This window comes from Geotrypetes seraphini, chromosome 3, assembly GCF_902459505.1.
Source record: "Geotrypetes seraphini chromosome 3, aGeoSer1.1, whole genome shotgun sequence".
In the NCBI taxonomy this organism is placed as follows: domain Eukaryota; kingdom Metazoa; phylum Chordata; class Amphibia; order Gymnophiona; family Dermophiidae; genus Geotrypetes; species Geotrypetes seraphini.
In genome coordinates this window covers 61,214,643-61,233,280 of record NC_047086.1, presented here as the reverse complement: position 1 = coordinate 61,233,280, position 18,638 = coordinate 61,214,643, and positions in this window count along the sequence as shown.

The window sequence follows — 18,638 nt, the reverse complement described above, 5'->3', positions numbered from 1 at the left end:
AAAGGAGATAATAGGGAATGGAATGGGAGGGGCACAGCATCAGTACCTAGGAAAGGCAGGGACAGAGAATGGTTTGGCCCTCCCAAGTAAAAATATGTTCTACTGCCCCTGAGAAACAATACCAGAAATGGTAGGGACAAGAGAGAGAGAGAGAGATTGTATTTGCTTGAGATAGCAGGTGAAAGACATAGAGGAGTAGAAGGTATCAGAAAAGAGAGAAGGAAGGAGAGAAGGTAGAAAGAAGAGATAGAAAAGGCAAGAAGAGAGGGCGGGTGAGGAAGAGTTTAGGAGACAGAAGGAAGGGGAAGAAGAATACTGAGAGAAGGATGGGATGGAGAAAGGAGTAGGAAGGGCCAAACGTAAGAGAGAATGAAGGAGGGAGATGGTGGTATACAGGAGAAAAGCAAAAAGAGTGGGGTGGAGGAAGAGGAGAGAAGTTAGTGAAGAATAAGGAAATTAGGTAGAAGTGGAGATGAAAAATATTGTTTTGGATGGGGAGGAGTTGCAGAGGAGAAAGTTTGTTTTTCTTGCACCATGAATGAGCCCTCTACCCTTTGTTCCCACCCCCAAACAAACTGATCTAGGCTAGGGAAGGAAACCTTGAGTCTTAATTCTGGAGGCAATTAATATGTCCTAACATTATCCAAAACAGAACATTTATTACAAATTGTGGGCCCATTTTACAAAGTCGTGGCAGTGATTCTCCCACAGCAAATGCACTGAATTAAATGGGCTTTGGTGCATTTGCTGCAGGGGAATCGCTACTGTGGCTTTGTAAATGGAGCCCTGTAAAATTGTACATTAATTGTAATATCTATACCATGGATTCTGTTAAGTTCATTATATAGTGCATTGCAATCATCTATATGTCTCAGAACCAGTATATTAATCAAGGCCAGCAGATCCTTAGGATAGAGAAAAGACCTAATGAAACAAATCTTCCATAATGTAGAAAAGGAAAACAGCTACCACTGAGATTTGTTCATTACATATCTGTAATGAATCAAATTGGCTACCCAATATTTTCAGTGAATTCTTTACCATGATTGTTGTGCCAAGTAATTTTGGAGACACAGATGGCAAAAGCAATTTTCTAACAATCTAAAGGGCTTCAGGTCTTCCAGGATTTAATTTCAATTTATGTGCAAAAAACACCCCAGTAGTTAACCACAGTAACCATAGATGAATGAAGATCAGTCAAATCTAAATTCTTATAGAACGGTGAGTGAAAAATGGAAATTATGAAGCTGCTAAAGGCTGATGTGCAATATGACCAATGGGAGTTCAGTAAAACCAACACAGATAGGCAAAAGAAAAACAATGATGGAGAAAAAAAAGATGACACAAAATGAGATCAAAAGTAAAAATACAATGGAATGAAACATAAGGATGCAGTCATAAATTAGCCCTTTATTTGGCATTGTAGCTCAGAAGCAACATGTGTCTCCGATGGCTCTTATGGGAGATCTGCAGCTCCAAATGCCTGTTACTTGACACTGTTGCTGTCGTTCAGCATCAAGTTATGTAAAGCAGCCATTTCACCATCTGCCAGTTAAAGAGTTAATAATAAATGAGAACTATAAACTAACTCCCTCTTCTATGAAACCGCGCTAGCGTTTTTTTAGCGTGGGGAGCCGCGCTGAATGGCCTGCACTGCTCTCGATGCTCATAGGAACCCAATGAGCGTCGGGAGTACCGCGGGCCATTCAACGCAGCTCTCTGCGCTAAAAAACGCAAGCACGGTTTCATAGAAGAGGAGGGTTAATACTGGAAAAACACAAAGACGAAAGAAAGATGGAAAGTAAAATGGAAAAAGCAGTACGAGAGAGAGTAAATAGTGCCCATCTTAAACTTCCTTTCCCTTTCATAAGGTAGCGATTTGAGGGAGGAGATGTGTTTGGGGCACTCTAAACAAAGTGGTGATATTACAAGCTCTATACATTTTGCATTCTGTGTGCTGTAGATTAGAAAGGTAGCCAATAAGAGTTTGCCATACTCAAGGTTATGTATGAATATGAGAATGCCTTATTTATTAAAATATTTCTATTCCACTGATTATTCCTCAGCAATGTTCATAATAACATATTACATGTACTGTTAAAGGTCTTGGCTGCCATTTTGAACAAGATGAATATCACAATAGGAGCAAGAGAGCATTGGTCTACCCTACTAGACTCCAAAGATATCTAGAAAGGCAAGGGTTGAGAATAGGGGATGGGACTGGGATTGAAACTTGTGGGTGGACCTTTTATAGTTGATTTGAACTGCAGGAGCATCACGTGGTGGGAGCTTGTTCACATGTGTTGGGTTGTCTCAGGGGGCTGCTTTGGGAGAGGAAAATCTTCAGGTAACCTCAAATCATGTGACTTGGCTGGGAGCTGCCATCAGGGGGAGAAGAGACTGATGTGAGGTGTTGGTGGCAGGGGGCATTCCATCAACCAGGGGTTGGGCTAGCATTAAGGAGGGGGGGCTGCTTTCTTCAGGGGTAGGCAGGGAGATCATAGTAACATAGTAACATAGTAGATGACAGCAGATAAAGACCCGAATGGTCCATCCAGTCTGCCCAACCTGATTCAATTTAAATTTTTTAATTTTTTTCTTAGCTATTTCTGGGCAAGAATCCAAAGCTTTACCCGGTACTGTACTTGGGTTCCAACTGCCAAAATCTCCATTAAAACCTACTCCAGCCCATCTACACCCTCCCAGCCACTAAAGCCCTCCCCAGCCCATCTCCCACCAAACGGCATACACAGACACAGACCGTGCAAGTCTGCCCAGTAACTGGCCTAGTTCAATATTTAATATTATTTTCTGATTCTAAATCTTCTGTGTTCATCCCACGCTTCTTTGAACTCAGTCACAGTTTTACTCTCTACCACCTCTCTCGGGAGCGCATTCCAGGCATCTACCACCCTCTCCGTAAAGTAGAATTTCCTAACATTGCCTTTGAATCTACCACCCCTCAACCTCAAATTACGTCCTCTGGTTTTATCATTTTCCTTTCTCTGGAAAAGATTTTGTCCTACGTTAATACCCTTCAAGTATTTGAACGTCTGAATCATATCTCCCCTGTCCTTCCTTTCCTCTAGGGTATATATATTCAGGGCTTCCAGTCTCTCCTCGTACGTCTTCTGGTGCAAGCCTCCTATCATTTTCGTTGCCCTCCTCTGGACCGCCTCAAGATCAGAAAGCAGACTGTACAGTGATCAGAGGCAGCTCCAGACATCAGGATATAAAGTTGTTTCTACAACAGGCTTTAGATTTATCTTGGGGCAGGGGTTAATTATGATATTTGTTTTTTTAATATAGATCTGGATTCCCTGTGTGATATGGGGAATGTACTCACACTCTCTCTGCTCTTCCCAAGTTTCTTACTATCTAGGCCAGTGTGTCGCAAAATTTTTAAGCCGCGGCTCACTAAACTCAGGGTCATGGCTGGAGGGCCTCCAAGCATGTGTGGACATCAATGTGATGACATCATGCACATTTGTGATGTTATCATGTAGACATATGTGCATGCACGGAGGCCCTCCAGACGGGGCCTAGAGCTTGCTTGCTGAAATTGATATGCCTTTGTGGGGGGAGGTTTGCAGAGAGGAGGTGCCGGCGCTGGCTGACTGCCTACAGTACATGCCTCTCACTGCAAGACGCACATTCTGTAGGCAGTCAGCCAGCGCCTCTCCTCCTTGCTGGTGTCTCATGGCACAACCAGAATCTCGCCATGGCACACAATTTGTGATACACTGATCTAGACATACTCAGTTTCCCCATTTGAAATGGTATTTAAATACCTGGGCCTCTCTAGATGTTTTAATGCTGACGATAACACATGGGAATGCTTGTAAAATGCAGGCAAACCACAAATGTGAAATATAGACAAGCAAATGTTATACTGCAAAGCAAAAACATCCAGTTGCAATGTTCCAACAATGTTTCTCCTTAATAAGGAAAAAAAGGTTACAGAGGGGACATACTAGCTGCATAGAAAAATTGTATTTACCTATCCAGTTGAATATTTCTTCAACCACTACCGAGCATGAAGTATGTGAGAGTTGCCAGGGGATCAGAGAACCTGGGAAGGAAACTTTTATGTAAAATTTATATCCAGTATGAATAAGTTATTAACACATTTTCTTGACAGCTTCTTGATCGAAGATTCATTGAAATATGATCATATCACTGAGGTTGAATTAGGGAGAGAGGTGCATCTATGAATTGAGAGAATCAGTGGGACACAGATTCAAGCTCTTCTGTCACTGACTTTATGCATGACCTTGAGCTTGTTACTTTATCTTTCTCTGCCTCAGTGTACACAACTGTCATGGGTAATAGTAATATTATTCTTTCCATCATCATCCCATTTGGAAGCTTTCATGTATCATGCATGCTGTTGACTGACAGGCTATCCATCCCAGAGTGGCTTCATGCCTAACTGAAAAGCACCCTTGGATCTTGGCTGAATACTGTAAAGGCAACGATTCATGTGTATACTGCTATTGAGATTACAATTTAGGGATAGTCAACAAGGAATAAAGGAAAGCATCTCAGACTGGGAGGGACAAGAATAAAGAAATGCAGTGTTCTTTCTAAGTCAAGTTAGCACCGATCCAATCTCTGCCATAAAGGAAAAATAATTGAACACAGCATTCTTTCCAATTTAAGTATCTAGATAAGAATACTCTCTTAAATACTTATGAATTCAATGAAACATATTAACGTGGTGAATGAAAGCAGATAAAGATCTGAACGGTCCATCCATTCTGTCTTTTAGTTGCACGCCTTATAAATTCATGATTAAATTAAATTTTCTTTTTTTCTTTGATATTTTTGGGCCACAGATCGTAAAGTCCATCCGGTACTGTCCTTAGGGCTCCAACTACTCAAGTTGCCATTGAAGTTCACTCCAGCCTATCCAACCATCTTGTCATTTTCATGATATGTGCAGAGGCATAATCAAAAGAAATGTCTACGTCCGATTCGGACGTATTGCACTAGACGTCCAAAGTCAGTAGTGGTAAAATGTCCATTCTCGAAAAATACATCTGGAATATTTTTTTATTTTTTGAAAATCATACATCTGGATGTCCAGGCCATTGATTGTCCAGACCACAAGCACGTCCATCTTTATACCACATTTTTGACCACAAATTTGTCTAAGTCCCAAATCCCCAGAACAAGACCATTTGGATGTGGGAGGGGCCAGCATTGTGATGGACTGGCCACCCAGACATGGCAACAGAACAGAGGGGCACCTTTCAGGGCACTGCCGTGAACTTCACAAAAAGGGTGCCACATAAACATCTCTTCAGAACTCCCTTATAGGATATGGTGAGCCCCCAAAACACACTATACCCACCTGACTACAACCCCAATAGCTCTTATGGCTGCAGGTGGCATCTATATGGTAGTACAGTAGTTTTTTTTAAATTTGGTGGGCTCACATTTTCCACCATGAATGTAGTGGTTAGAGTGGCTTTTGGGCCTGGGCCCTCCTCTCTATGGTTCACTTGCCCACCTCCCAGGCTACTTAGGACACCTGTTTGCAGCTCTACTAGGCTTTCCTATAGCAGGTGCTGTTGTTCTAGAGACAGGTATGTACGTTTTTATTCAGATATTTGTTGCAGTTTGAGGGTGTCAAGGATCACTGGGGGAGTGTGTGTGGGTCTTTACGTTGTCTCTGCACCAAAGTCTGTTCAGTTCTTATGGGCTTCAGTGCATTTGCGACGGGTAACTCTCTACTGTGGCTTTGTAAAAGGGGCCTTAAGTGTGGCTGAATCAAGTTTCAAGTTTTATTAAATTTGATGAATCGCTTATTTCATGCTAAGCGAGTAACAGTTTAAAAATATATTATACACAAGCTTAAGAGGGGGACAGAAACTTCTGACAGACAGTACAGACGAACTGGAACACTTTGGGGAAGGAGAAAAGTGGGCAAAAGTTACATATTGCATTTTCTCAGAAGAGAAGAAAATGAAAGTGTAGTAGAGGAAAGAACATTAGGATTGGGGGATTAAAAGTTATGATAAAAGATTGTTAAAAAGTAAAAAGTAAAAATTTTTTTAAAAAATGAAAAAGTTTTAAATATTAAAAGAGGCTTTAAAAAGAAAGGTTTTTAGATTGATTTTAAATAAATTCAAGTCTTTGATTTCTCTGATATATAAAGGGAGGGCATTCCAGGTAAGAGGGGCCGCGACTGAGAATATATTGTGGCGTCTGGTTACGATGATCTTCAGGGACGGTACAATAAGCAACCCTTGTGTAGTAGATCTTAGGGATCGGGTCGAGTTATGTGGGATTAACAGTTGGTCTATGAATTGGGGTTCGTTGTTAGATAGAGTTTTAAATGTTAGAAGTGATATTTTATAGGTTATTCGATGATTTATAGGGAGCCAATGTGAATCTATTAAAAAAGGTGTTACATGATCGTATTTTTTACCGTTGTGGATGATTTTAACTGCAGTGTTTTGTATTATTTGTAAACGTTTTTTTTCTTTTTGAGTAATGTTTAATAGGACTGAATTACAATAGTCTAATTTGGATATGACCAAAGAATGTATTAGAATATTCAATGATTTTGGTTCCAGAAATTTAGACATTGAGCGAATTAAACGTAAACGAAAAAAACAACATTTTACCACGTTGCTGATGTGTTCGTGGTACGTGAATTTGTCATCAATGATGACTCCTAGTAGTTTTAGTGAAGATACTATCTTGATTGGTAAATTGTCTATTAGGTAAATTGAATATCAGTGGAGAGCCAGACACAATGATTTAAATGAGCAGGTGCCTCCCCTGCCATATTAAATTACTTTGAATATCTATCTGTGTTAGTTGCCATCGACTCGTGTTGCCTAGAGACTAAAAAGAAATCAGCATTATCCCCATGTTTTCAACATGTCCAGCCATCTAATTGCAGGTTACCATCTTTGACTGGTTCCTTCAGTCTTCCCAAACATGATGTCCTTCGCCCGTGATCTTTCTCTTCTGATAGCATGACCAAAATAAGACAGTCATAACTTCGTCATTTGGGCTTCTAATGACATAGCCAGTTTGATCTCTTCCAGAATTGATTTGTTAGCTCTTCTGATAGTCCTTGGCATGGAAAAAATCCTTTTCCAACATCAAAGCTCAAATGAGTCAATCTTCTTTCTGTCATGTTTCTGTAGTGTCTAGCTTTTGCATCCATTGACCACTGAGAAAATGAATGCTTGGACAAGTCTGATCTTAGTTTGGAGCAGTGGCGTACCTAGCATATGTTAAGAGTAAACACTTTCAACACTGAATGTACAGATGTCCAAAAATGTCAGACAGGAACAGCATAGACCTAACTCAATCCAAAAAATGAAGGAAAAAGCCTCAGAAAGGGCCCTCCCACCTCACCAAAACGGCTCAAAGAGGTAGTCAAGCGTTCACCTCACTGGCAAAAAACCTTCATTGTGTGATAAAGTTTTAAGCTGTGCTGTAATGTGCCAACAGAAATTAAATAATAGAGGAAATATTCTTCTCACATAAATGCACAATTCAATCTTTTTTGAACTAGCACAGAAAAGATCTTTTATACAGAGACATTAGCCCCCTCTTTTACAAAGATGCATTAGCCATTTTAGTGTGCGCTAAATATATGAGCTCTAAACGCTAACGAGTCCATAGCCTAACATGCACACATTAGCGTTTACTGCGTGGTTAGCACGTGCTAATATTTAGCGTAACGCTAAAACGCTCAGCGCACCTTTGTAAAAGGACCTCTGAGGTGCTTCTTCAGGTTCTGGGATAGTAGCATGATATGAGAGGGCTGCTGAGAGCTCTTGGCCCAACCAACAAAGCTGAGGCAGTCTCCAACGAGAGATATACACTTAGGTGTCCGAAGAAACACTATCCAAATTCCTTCAAGGAATTAATTATTTGTCTAGCATTTTAGATACAAGGAAATTTTCCGTTTTTGATTTTTGAACAATACAGTCAATAATTTTTATCATATGTGACTTATAAGGAGGTGCTGAAAAGTTCTCAGTTCAACCAGGAGAATGACATGGAAATGGTTCAATCAATGATCTGAAACAATGTCAAAACATAGAATTTTGTTTCTGCAAATTGGCACTTAACAAAATAAGATAATACTTTTTTCAGCTACAGTGACAAAAATAATGCTCAGAATTTAGGAAGTTGGTTGGTTGGGCTGAGCACCCACTCATAATTAATTAATCTTTCCTTGAAAGAGGGCAGGTACCTGGCATTCATTTTCAAAAAAGGGGAAAAAAGGCTGAAGAAGATTATTTAAGTTTTTGTCCTATTTCTAATTTATCTTTATTAAGGGCTCCTTTTATCAAGCAGCGGTAGAGCCTTTTACCATGGGCCAGTGAGCCATGGGAATTGAATGAGCATTTACCTCACCGGCCCATGGTAAAAGACCCTAATGCTGCTTGATAAAAAGAAGCCATAAGTAACGCTGGGTTTTACTAAACAGTGGTATAGGTTTCTACTGTGGACCAGTGAGCTAAATGCTCTGGTGCTCATAGAATTCCTATGAGTGTCGGAGCATTTACATTGCCTGTTTAGACAAAGGAGACTTAAGTTATCAGAAAAGGCTGCGTTAGCTCAATTATCAGAAATTATAGAGAAAAATCAGGTTTTGCACGAGTTTCAGATTATAAAAATAATTATAGTACTGAATCTCTTCTGCTATCTATGGTTTGGTAAAAAAGCAAGTTAAACAACGTAGTCTCCATCGAAGACTATACACTTAGTCCAGCGAGTTTCCAGTTTTTTCATAAGCTATTTTTCCTATGATACAAAAAAAACCCTGGAAACTCACTGGACTAGCCCCCTCTTCTACATAGCTACGCGGTAACGGCCCCATAGAGATTTAAAGGGTTTCGGGGCTGTTGCTGCACGACAGCCACTAGGGCGGCTTTGTAGAAGAGGGGGTAAGTGTTTAGCTCTTTATGGAGATTACGTTGTTTAACTTGCTTTTTTTTACAAAGTTTTCAAACCACCTTCGTAAGATACTAGTAAAGACTGATCAGGGATTTGATGCCTTTTGGATACATATTGATTTGCATACCATATCTCATCATAAGGCAAATTGATAGGCTTAAAAATGATAAATCCTCAGGACTGGATTGCATCCATCCAAGGGTAATCAAGGAACTGAAAGGGACTAGAGCTGAACTGCTTCAACTAATAGCCAATCTGTCAATCAAATAGGGAAGGATTCCGGAAGACTGGAAAGTGGCGAATGTCACGCTGATCTTCAAGAAAGGTTCAAGGGGATATCCTGGAAACTACAGACCAGTGAGTTTGACCTAGGTACCGGAAAAGATAGTAGAGGTGCTGATAAAGGACCGCATCATTGATCACCTTGATGGACACAGTCTGATAAGGACCAGCCAGCACGGCTTCAGCAAGGGAAGATCTTGCTTGATGAACTTGCTGCACTTCTGTGAGGGAGTAAACAGTCAGATAGACATGGGCGAGCTGGTCGTCATTGTATATCTGGATTTTCAGAAGGTGTTGGACAAGGTCCCGCATAAACGACTACTTAGAAAAATTGCGAGCCATGGAAACGAGGGTGAAATACTCATGTGGATTAAAAACTGGTTGGTGGATAGGAAACAGAAAGTGGGGGTAAATGGACAATACTTGGACTGGCAAAACATCACGAGTGGAGTGGCGCAGGGTTCGGTGCTTGGACCTGTGCTCTTCAACATATTTATAAACGACCTATAAGCGAAGTGATGAAATTTGCAGACAATACGAAGTTATTCAGAGTGGTGAAGATGTAGAAGGATTGCGAAGACCTGCAACATGACATAAACACGCTTGAGAAATGGGCAGGGACATGGCAAATGAGGTTTAACGTAGATAAGTGTAAGGTGATGCATGTTGGTAACAAAAATCTTATATACGAATACAGGATGTCTGGTGCAGTACTCGGAGACACCCCCCAGGAAAGAGACCTGGGAGTACTGGTCGACAAGTCAATGAAGCTGTCTGCGCAATGTGTGGCAGCTGCGAAAAGGGCAAACAGAATGTTAGGAATGATTAAGAAGGGGGATCACAAGCAGATCGGAGAAGGTTATCATGTCGCTGTATCGGGCCACGGTACGCCCCCACCTGGAATATTGCATCCAGCACTGGTCTCTACATGAAGAAGGACACGGTACTACTCGAAAGGGTCCAGAGAAGAGCGACTAAAATGGTTAAAGGGCTGTAGGAGTTGCTATACATTGAGAGATTAGAGAAACTGGGCCTCTTCTCCCTTGAAAAGAGGAAACTGAGAGGGGACAGGATCAAAACATTCAAGATAATGAAGGGAATAGACTTAGTAGATAGAGACAGGTTGTTTACCCTCTCCAAGGTAAAGAGAACGAGAGGGCACTCTCTAAAGTTAAAAGGGGATAGATTCCATATCAATGTAAGGAAGTTCTTCTTCACTCAGAGAGTGGTGGAAAACTGGAATGCTCTTCCAGAGGCTGTTATAGGGGAAAGCACCCTCCAGGGATTCGAGATAAAGTTAGACAAGTTCCTGCTGAACCAGAATGTACGCAGGTAAAGCTAGTCTTAGATAGGGCACTGGTCTTTGACCTATGGGCCACCGCATGAGTGGACTGCTGGGCACGATAGACCACTGGTCTGACCTAGCAGTGACAATTCTTATGTTCGAAATTGTTGACAAATTTAGGCCTTAGTTTAACAGTACTGAAGTGGTTTAACTCTTACTTGTCCAATCATTCGTAGATGGTAGTTTGGAATCAATACATTTCTCCATCACAGAAATTGGTTAGAGGAGTTCCTCAGGGATCAATCCTATCGCCTTTATTGTTTAATTTATATTAGGGATGCAGAATTAGCACATTAATAACATGATTAGTGTTCTATATTATTAATGCTGATTATAGAATTTAATTGTGATGAACACAATTACCTGATCTTCTGCTCCTGTGTCAGGACCTGCTGCTTCTCTGGGTCAGCAAGAGGCTCTCGTGTCGGCATCGGCATGTGCATGCTGCCGTTGTCTCAAACTGACTCGGAAACAGGAATTTACATAAAGCTCTGTAATGTCCTGTTTCTGGGTCAGACGGAACCTACATCACGACAAACACTGGCCCTGACAAAACAGCTGCCTACTGGATACGTTTGAATTGGAAGAATTTAATCTAGGAAAGCTAATTCTTCTTTTTCATTCCTGTGAAGGAAGTTCTTTGTGACTTAGATAACACTCTTCAGTCAGGTTGCAAGATATGCTGGTATGTAGGCAAGACCATACTGTATGTTACAATGTTGACAGGGTACAGAAGCCTATTCCACACCCTTATGCACAAAAGAGATTGGGAACATTTATTGTTAATAGAGCACTAACCTATCAAGCTCTATATGCATAGGATAATGTATTTCTTCACGCAGGATGATCACCATATTTATAACCCTGATACTGGTGTCCAATAATTGTGCTTCAGCGAGGCATTTCATCCTAATGTGTTTAACCAATGCAAGCTGTCTAAATAAAACCATTAAGATGAAGGGAGGTATTGCAATTTATCATCTTGATTCTTAGTGTGATAATATTTAAAAAAATCTTTTGAAAGAATAATGTGATAATTTTTTTTCTACAGTACTTTAACAAAAACAAGCCAAATTCATTCCCTAATCACAAATATCACACATTAGCACGACTGAAAAATGAAAGATGCCGTGTGCAATATCTTAACTTTCAACTGAGAACTGAATGATTTTTAATTTTTTCTCCGATGTTTATTTGTTGTTAATTTGTTCAGTATGTCAGTCTTTTTTTTTTTTTTTTTTGTAGTTTGAACCTTAGCCAATTATTTACTGTAAAACAGTACAATTTACAGATAGAGTGATTTGCATAAAACTATCATAATTTTTTTCACTGGGTGTCCAATTCATTTTGTATAATTCCCCCACTCCTTACAACCCTACACTTGAAATATCTAAACACAGAGAAAGGCTTCTTATAAAATATTCATGGAGTGTTCAAAACCAGTAATGCTTTATTTTTTTTTTCACAGCACAGGTCACTCTGCTGCAACTACATGTTAGAAATCCTTTGTGCCACGGGAAATAAATAGTACATTTGTGTAAAAGCAGGGATGTGGAATCTGTCTTTGTGAGACTTATTTACATTAATACACTGATGGGAATATAACTGGAATCTAAATATGATTGCTTAAAAAGAGAATCTATGTAAATAATCTTTAGCTCATTCTACTATTCTCACAGCAAAGGGAGCTATCAAAACGTGACAGGGGAGTCAGGCATGTTTCAGTTGGCTCCATGTATTTGTTCCTTTTTCTTTGCTTTCTTAAGAACATAAGAATAGCCTTACTGGGTCAGACCAATGGTCCACTAAAAGGATGCAGAAGATGAAAGAGTGAGGCAAACTGGAAACAACCACAGCAACCGTACACCTCACTTATTTGGGTTCAATTACAGGATGGCAAGAGGGCCTCCCAAGCCATTTGCATCAATACACAAAATATGTGTGGATGTCCAACTTTGGCTCATCTAATTGCCTCCTTTTTAAATGTAGCTTGTTTGCTTACTGCTGTGTTTCTTTCTGTTATTTTTCAAAAATAAAAAAAAACTAAACAACAGCATTAAAAGGATAAGTAAAAAAGAAACATGTGCTGTTGTTTAGTTTTTTTTTTTTTTGAAAAATAACAGAAACACGGCAGTAAGCAAACAAGCTACATTTAAAAAGGAGGCAATTAGATGAGCCAAAGTTGGACATTCACACATATTTTGTGTATTGATGCAAATGGCTTTGGAGGCCCTCTTGCCTTCCTGTAATTCAGACCAATGGCCCCTCAAGCCCAGTATCCCATTCTCCTGATGGCCAGTCGTGGTCCTTAGTACCTGGCCAAAACCTAAGGAGTAGCAACATTCCATGCTACTGATCCAGGGCAAGCAGTGGCTTCCGCCATGTCTTTCTCAAGAACAGACTCTGGACTTTTCCTCCAGGAAATTGTCCAAACCGTTTTTAAAACCAGGTGCGCTATCCACTCTTACCACAACCTCTGGCAATGTGTATCCACAGCTTAACTATTCTCCGAGTGAAACAATATTTCCTCCTTAGTTTTAAAAGTATTTCCCTGTAATTTCATAGTGTGTCTCCTAGTCATCAATTCCACTTTCCCATTACCATGCCGAAAGGTTAGGAGAGCACAAGGCCACACCAATACAACCAAAAGACAACTATGGGCTCCTTTTACAAAGGTGCGCTAGCGGTTTTAGCGCACGCACCAGATTAACGTGCGCTATAGCGTGCATTAGCCGAAAAACTACCACCTGCTCAAGAGGAGGCAGTAGTGGCTAGCGCGTGCAGCATTTTGGCGTGTGCTATTCCACGCGTTAAGGCCCTAATGCACTTTTGTAAAAGGAGCCCTATGTCTACAAGAAGTTTCTTCCTACAATCACATCAGAAAATTACTGAAAACCTACAGTGGAAAGTCATACTTGCATGCTTAGCTGATAAAATAATATAATCTACTAGTATTTTAGCCCGTTACATTAACGGGTGCTAGAATATATGTCTGTCTGTCTGTCTTTATTTCTGTCTCTCTCTCCCTCCTGCTGTCTTTCTTTCTTTCTGTCTGTCTCTGTCCCTGGCCCCCTTTGTCTGTCTGTCTTTCTGTGTATCTCCCTGCCCCTGTGTCTTTCTTCTTTTTTTTCTGTCTCCCTTCCTCCCTCTGTCTGTCTGTCTGTCCAAAGCAGCATTCCCCCCCTCTATTTCCCTCCTCCCACACCACTTCTCTGTGCAGCAGCATTAGCATTTCCTCTACCCCCCCTTTCCCTTCCCGCAGTCCCGACTACGAACCTGGAGATTCCAGCGTGTGCAGCAGTCTTCACACGCTGCTTCGGGTCCTTCTACTGCCCTGATTTACTCTGGCACGTCCCTGATAACATCATCAGAGACGCGGCAGAGCAAATCTGGGCAGTAGAAGGGCCCGAAGCAGCGTGTGAAGACTGCTGCACAAGCTGGAATCGCCAGGTTCGTATTCGGGTCCGCGGGAAGGGAAGGATGGGGCGGCAAAGGACTCGGGTCCCGGGCGACGGGGTCATCGCAAGAGCCAGGTCGGAAAGTTGCTGGACTCCTCTCGGCTCCGTTTTTCGGTTCGTCCCGGGGAGGGGGCAGGAGGCGCTCTTTGTGCCCCAGTCCTGGCTTGTGGAGCCGATCGTTGGCTGGCTGGGAGCGGGCTTGTGGAGGCGATCATTGGCTGGTGACGTACAACGCGCATGCGCACTCTCGCCTAGCACGACAGATCAGATCTCAGGGAACACGCATCGAGAGTGCGCATGCGCGGCTAGCATTTTATTATTATAGATACGTGCACTCTCACAATCTAGCCATGAGCATTAACACCACCTGTATGACGTGTAAGTACTCTCATTTCTGTGGAGACTTACTATGCTGCTAATTTGAGTTCAATGTTATACTAGAGAGAAGTTTGTGCTTTGATTTGGCCTCTCTAGTTCTGCCTTTGACACAGCCTTCAGCCACTTGTTTCATTAAATACTTTTTTGAACCCCTGATATCTGTGGGTCTGCTCCTTGTTTTTTGTTTTTTTTGCTATACATTTGACTTGTTATACTAGGTGTTCTTTAAGGAAAAGTTGGCGCATACTTTTCTTTATACGAGGGTTCTTCAAAAAGTTTCTGCACTTTCATATTTTCACAGGAAATGGTTGGGGCGGGAAAAGTGGTAAGAGGGCGTGTGGTAGAATGTCATTAGTCACATGACATTCTATGACAGGCCCTCTCACCTTGCGGGTAGTGATGTAATAAATAGTGTTTAAAAATTGAAAGTGTGGAAACTTTTTGAAGATCCCTCATGCATGCACTGGGAGAGGACCTGCTGTGCGGAAGAAAATTTCATTGGCGAGTATCTTGCCAGCTAGAAATTGCATTCGAAATTGGGAGAAGGTAATTCCATTGTCCTTTAAAAAAAATAAAATTACTATGCTTATTTAACAAAGTCAGTGTAACTTTTAAAGTCTCTGTTAGAGTTCATGTAAAAAGTGGTTAGAGCCCCCATGAAGTTGTGAGCTTGATTAGAAACATAGAAACATAGAAAGATGACGGCAGAAAAGGCTATAGCCCATCAAGTCTGCCCACTCTACTGACCCACCCTACTAACTCTAAATGCTAGTGACCCAGTTCCTTAACTCGACCTTCGTAGGGATCCCACGTAAATGTCCCATTTACTCTTGAAGTCAAGCACGCTGGTGGCTTCGACCACCTGCACCGGAAGCTTGCTCCAGTGATCTACCACCCTTTCCGTGAAAAAATACTTCCTGGTGTCGCTACTAAATTTCCCCCCTCTGAGTTTCAGCGGATGCCCATTGCAGCTCCTAGTGACTCTGGGCAATATGTACCTGCTAAAATATGTAAACTGATTTGATTGTGTAAACCACACAGAAAAAGCAGTATTCATGTCCCATCCCGTTTACCCTTTTAGAGCTTAGCATAACATCAGTTTAGAGCACCGATACCAGTTGAAGGAAGTCTCTGTTCTGAAATTTCTACAGACTTATGACAAAGCAGGTACCAAGCCTTAATGCAGTAATTTAACTTGCAGCATAGACTGCAAGCTTCTCTTTGAAAAGGTGCTTTAGTGTCCATAGCTACAATGTACTTGAAACATATTGCAAGCATCTTGAGGTGTGTACTGTAAATATTGCTTCAACAAGTGAAGTGTGCAAAGTTTGTGTGAACAATAGCACATATGCCTATCCTAAATCAAGATTTACAAGGCCTGTTCTAGGGACCCCTCCCGGCCAGGGTGTCCACAATGAATATTTAAGAGACGAGTTACCAGATACTGAATCTCCATTACATGCAAATTGATCTCATTCATATTCACTGTGGATATTCTGTACATGGGGTGGTAATGTATGAGGAGGTGCTGAAAAGTTCTCAGCCCAGCCAAGAAGAGAATGACGTGGAATAATCTGAAACAATGTCAAAATGTAGAATTTTGTTTCTGCAATTTGGCACTTAACAAAATAAGATGGTTGGTTTGGGCTGAGAACTTTTCAGCACCCACCTCGTATATATTAAAAGTGAGCCAAGTATAGGGCAGTGAAGCCATTGTGACATCACTGATGAGGTTGACTCTTATGGGTGGAATGAGACATTATGACATCACAATCTTAGCTCTGGTTACCAGACACTGACACTCTTCACACCACCAGGGGGCGCTGCAAAGTTCTCAGCCCAGTCAAGAAGAGAATGATGTAGATATGGTCCAGTCAATGATCTGAAACAATGTCAAAATGTAGAATTTTGTTTCTGCGAATTGGCACTTAACAAAATAAGATAACACTCTTTTCAGCTACAGTGGCAAAATAATGTTCAGAATTTAGGAAGCTGAGAACTTTTCCACATCCCCTCGTAAATCATTGAGTATACTTCCTGAGTTGTAGCGAAGTCTTTTGTGTTAATGCATTTGCAGCAATGTATTTTAGTTTAGTTTATTTGAAATTTCTAGTTCTTGTTTGAGTAAATCAGAACAGTGGTTTTCAATTAGCAATGCTATTGTGACAATATACATGTATAAAATGCAATGTGTAAAAACACGTGTTTTAATGTGTACTTTTCATTGCACTAATAGGTAATGAGCTCTTTGGCATACTTTTGCATGTCATTACTTCATTACCACAGAGTTCATGTTAACGCTATTGAATGTTAATTTAATAAGTGTTAATTACCTGTGATCACTAGTGCAGGCATTTAATGCACATTAATCTTGTGATATTAATGCACTTTAGTACATTGTTCCCTAGATTATGCTAGTTGCACTTGAAAGACACCCAAAGTATTCCTATCAGTTGCATTTTCCTCACCAGAAGACTAATTTATGATGTCACAGTGCAATCCCCTGGCTTACATTTTAGCTGACACATCTGTGGAAGGTGAATGATGGTATACAGGCTTTGGTCAACTCACTGTAGCTTGAGATGAACAATTCTGTGAAGCTCCGTTTGGTGCTTAATGTAGCTGTAAGGATGTTGTAGCTCCTTGGTCATCTGTATTCACTCTACAACCTGCAATATATTTCTTATTCTTCCACTTCCTCTCAAAGATTAAAAAAAAAAATACAACCCCCCCCACCTTATCCTTTCTTTCTTCACTGGATTTTCTGAGCAACTTTCATAAAAACAGAATTGCTATGTGTGAACAAGTAATTTAATGTGCTGTATTGTTGATTTAGTTCCAGATGAGCAAGAAGATAAAAGCAAGAAGAACTGTTGAAGACAAGATATGAGACAGTTTATGGCAAAATGACAATACTTAAGGAAATCATTGAGGAAAAAAAAAGTAAAATATGATAATACAAATGGATCCAAGGGCATTGATCTCTTAAGTCTTTTGTTTATTCAGTACAGTAAGATGTTAACCTTTGAGTGAGAGAGTAGATAGAAGTGTGATTGGAGTACAGGAAATCAGGTTGCTTACTGGGAGGGGGAGAGAAAGGAGAAAAAAAACCACCTATTTCTGTGGAGACAAGTAGGGGAGATATAGTCACACTTGTTGGTGAAGTCCCTAAACTGAGCCCGTGTGTCGGTGCTCTCCCATAGCAAAAGTACGCTTTTGGTTTACTGAGCATGTGCAGGGACTCCTGCCTTCAGTGGCTCCTCCCCTTGATAGCACAATTCAAGTCCTTTATATGATCTCATATTCTATGTATCCAGGTAATGCAGAAAACAACAGCAATTAGCAAGGATTTGTAGCATAGAATTGACATTAAAATAAATATTCAATTTCAAATTAGTATACTGTTATACTTTTGGAATAGTTTATGCCGTGTAAACTTAATTATACTTTCAGTATATGCCATACACTAATATATTTTTATACTGTACTTATATTTTTGCAATGAATATCTTTGTTTTCCTTAAAAGTATATTACTGATAAGTAATATTTTCCATCCTCACTTAAGTACCTCCTCCCTCATTCCAAAGCTAAGACATGGTGTTTAGCACTGGCTGCAGTGGTAACAGCTCCGACGTTCATAGAATTCCTATGAGCGTCGGAGCTGTTATTGCCACGGATGGTGCTAAAAACACACTACAGTTTTGTAAAAAAAAAAAAAGGGAGGGGGGTATTAGCCTTTGTTTTAAGGAATTGTCTCAGTCTTCCTCAATTAAATTATACTATTGATGGTTTTGGTTATCTCTTCCTCTTATTTTCTGTACTGCTCTTTCTAGAATATTTTGCCATTATTTTTCTAATGTTTCACAGCACTCAGAAATATAGATGAATCTGCCCTGAGGCTAGTGGAATAAAAACAGTTATCAGTACATTGCTTTTCAAAGGTCTTTCTTCAGCATCTTCTGCTTCTGCTGGTTTCACACCTCATATATTCCAGTCTGATTCTCTTTTACTGACTCTGCTTTCCCCTCAGTTTTCCTTTGTAAAAATATCCTTCACTTTGCTGCTCATGTTCCTGTTATTTAGTTCCCAAAGGTTTACTGTGCTGAATGGCCTGCGCTGCTCCCGATGCTCGTAGAGTTCCTATGAGCGTCGGGAGCAGCACGGGCCATTCAGCGCGGCTCTTTGCGCTAAAAACTGCTAGCGCAGTTTGATAGAAGAGGCCCTTAGTTTTACAAGCAGC